This window comes from Notamacropus eugenii, chromosome 6, assembly GCF_028372415.1.
Source record: "Notamacropus eugenii isolate mMacEug1 chromosome 6, mMacEug1.pri_v2, whole genome shotgun sequence".
In the NCBI taxonomy this organism is placed as follows: domain Eukaryota; kingdom Metazoa; phylum Chordata; class Mammalia; order Diprotodontia; family Macropodidae; genus Notamacropus; species Notamacropus eugenii.
The window spans coordinates 244,323,820-244,327,285 of record NC_092877.1 but is presented as its reverse complement, the minus strand read 5'-3'; the positions used below and the strand labels follow the sequence as shown (position 1 = coordinate 244,327,285).

Here is a 3,466-nt window from a genome sequence, read left to right as displayed (position 1 = left end):
ATGTATATTGACTACATTTTACTCAAATATTGTTTCTTAACCCCTTCAAATGTTAGAATGATACCCACAACTAATATTCTAAGAAGTATCCTATTAGTGAAGAGGACAATATTATTCATAAAATTATATTTCCTCATATATTTCATTATGATTCAATAAACACTTATTTGTCTAATAATCAGCTTATTATTCATTCTTTTTTTAGAACAAACAAGAGAGTGTTTACAGAGTCAAGCGTCATATTCAAAGTTGGCAGGAGAGGGTATTTGCTGAGTAATTGGTTGAGAGCTTGGGAAGGTCCATGAGTCTTTGGAAAGCTGATTCTTGGTGTTGACAATGGGTGGAGGCACACGAATGTCCTGTCCTTTCTCAAGCCACTGCTCACAGTCAGTCAGGTAGTTCATCCCTTCAATGACAAACTGTACCAGCTCCACCTCTGATTTGCCTAGCCAGTCCAAGTTGGAAATAATAAAAGTGCTTCCTGTGGCTGCTGTATTCACCCCACCAGTTCCACGTTTCTGTAACCATAGGTTCTCTAAGATCTTGGGAAATCGACTAACCTTGCTTAACAGGGGCAGTTTGACATGTACACTTGCTCAAAATCCATTTTCCAAATTGTAAGGTCAAGTCAGGATGTAACCTTAAATGCTCATTTCACATAATTCCCAGCCACTTTCTTGGATTAGACCTTCCACCTCCTTGAACCCCCAGCAGAATCTCTGGAACACTCTTTTCATGTTGCCACCCTTCTTCATTGAGATGACTTGTGTCTGGTCCTACTCATTCACCAGATCAAGAAGTTTTTTTGTTTTGTTTTGTTTTGTTTTTTTTATTGTTGTGCCAGATTTCTCCAGCATATGGCCATTCTCGGGCCATTCCTGCTGCTGTCAGCAGGGGAGACACACGGTTTGTCAAATAGGAAGTGATTATCAGTAAGCTAACAATGCTCAGCCTCAGTCATCTCACTGAGTGGTAATATCGTCCAACCAGGTCATCATGCAGGCCACTCAGCGCATCCACCTCCCTTCCCTCGGCCCTTTTAGAGGCAAGGGGGTAGACTGAGTCCCCTGATGCTTCTGTAAGTCTGGACTCTTGAGGATAATACATAGCTTTCATTAAAGTGGCCAGCTCGAATTTTGCTGTCATTCAATTCTGTGGTATGCTTCATTGTTTGGGAATCATAACCATTACATCTTTCTTGGATCACTGGGTCAAAAACCTCAGTAAATACCTCATAAGTCTCTTCATCTCTGGCTTCCATGCACACAGTCTAGATGAGAGAGTGACCAGGGTTGTTCACACCAGTCTGGATACATTGGTCTAGTGTCCATCCTGTAGGCGTGGTCTTGTCACAGAGCCTGGCTTAAGCAACTGGAGTCAGGTGACTAGCCACACAAATGTTATGTTTTCAAAGGTCAGAGTACTTTGCACTGGGTATGGCCTTCCTCATTGGCCAGAGGGTCTTAGTGGGTTGGAGCAGAGTAGATACTCAGCAGTCATAGACCCTTTGCTGGACACAGCAAGAAGTCTGAGTCCCGGTGGGCAGAGAATAATCCAGAAAACGAAATAGCCAAGGGGTAGTGTCCAGGTACTCTATCTGGGAGTTGGAGCTTGAACTGGGACCCAAAGCTAACCAGAGGCCTAAAGCTAGATCTGTAGTTAGTAGGGGACTGTAGCTGGGCCAGAAGTGATGCTGGAGGAGAAGGCGAACTTGTTGGAGAACAGGTTGGAGTCAGAGTAGGGACTGGCACTGGAGCTGATCAGGTGGATAAAGTCACAGGTTTCCAGTGAGTTTCTCAGTCCTACTGTGTGGAGCATGGGAGTTGATTTGCAAGAGAAATTTCTTTCTCTCTCAGCTCTTCCTTTCCCCCAGTCTCTGGGCTGGAGGGGAGTGAATGAAGTAAAGGGGTTATTATTCATTTTTAATGAAACTTACATTCCAGCAATATTATTGCTACTTAAGTATTCCTTTACTGTGGTATATATTCATACTTTTACAGTCAAACCTTTACTTTCTCTTTGCCCATCCTCATCAAGTATCTATATTTGAAAGAAAAGAATATATTGGTATGTTGGTCCTTCCTTAGATTCTTCCTTCCTTGGTGATTTTTGATTATGTTTAAAGCTATAATAACTGTTTTTTTTTTTATATTTTTAAAATTTAGTATTTATTTTAAACATTCTTTAAAAAAAATTTAGTTTTTAGTTCTCTCCCTCCATACTATCATGTCCCAACATATTGAAAAGGCAAGAACAATTATAGATGTGAAATAATGCCAAACATATTTAAAAATTAGCTGTTTTGTACTAAATAAAACAAGAAAATTAAAGTGAAAAAATGTGCTTCAATCTGTATTCAGACTTCACCACTTCTTTCTATGGAGGCAGATAGCAATTTTCATCATGAATCTTTTGGAATTATGTGGGATCACTTTATTGATTAGAATAGCTAAGCCACTCACAACTGATTACCTCACAATATTGTTACCTTGTACAATGTTCTCCTGTTTCCAGTGGCTCCACTTTCTATCAGTCCATACATGAATTCCCAGGTTTTACTGAAATCATCCTGCTCCTCATTGCTTTTCCTTTTTTTTTTTGAGCATTATACATGGGCATTTATTATTTAAGTTCAAGAGCAGGTTATGAAGCAAGTTAGGGGAGCCTTAGGGGAGAGGGAATAAGGAAACAGGGACATGAGAGGCTGTCATCTGAGTCTGCTACAGAATGGGTTGATCCTACTTTTTGAGCCCTGGTCTAGGGCACATGAGAAGTTGAGGTTCCAAGGGATAAGCAAAACATTGGGAGTGCCAGACTTACACATCCAACCAGAGGTGGGGGCTGGAATTCTCCTTGTATTAGCAGCATGAATTATTTTTAGTAATTGAAGTATAGTGATAAGTTCCATTCTACTTATTTTAGTTCTTCTAAAAAGAATTTTCATCGCCTCTCTAACTTTTGTACCTCTACTTTCTTTGAATATGCATCTATGGTGTAAGCTGCCTGCTGAAAAGCTGTTACTTGCTCCTCAGTTACAGTGATCTATACCAGATATTTTTGTTTTAAGTCCTTTAGGTTTCTACTTATGTTTACTGCAATATCGTATTTCAAGGTACTTTAAGCTAGTCAGTTTGTTTATATTTTCCATAAGTTTATAGACTTCACTGGTAGCTGTCAGTTTGCCCATCAGGCATGTGACCATTTTTGGTAACATGTCCTGCCTATCCCGTGATATCTGCCTTGGTGGACCCACACGACTTTTTCATTGTTCTTTATTTTTTTCAGGTATAGATCTAGTACTGATATTGTTGGATCAAAAGGTGTGTACAATGTTATAGCCCTTTGGACAAAGGTCCAAATTGTTCTCTTAAAATGGTTGGACCAGTTAACAACTCCACCCGAAGTGCATTAGTGTCCCAATTTTCTGACATCCTGTCCAACATCATTTGTCATTTCTGTCATATCA

General features: G+C 39.9%; 1 pseudogene; it reads right to left on the bottom strand.

The window, feature by feature from the left end:
* Nucleotides 1–230: 230 nt before the first annotated feature.
* LOC140512299 (creatine kinase U-type, mitochondrial-like) lies at nucleotides 231–3,202 on the bottom strand (annotated as a pseudogene).
* Nucleotides 3,203–3,466: the final 264 nt, after the last annotated feature.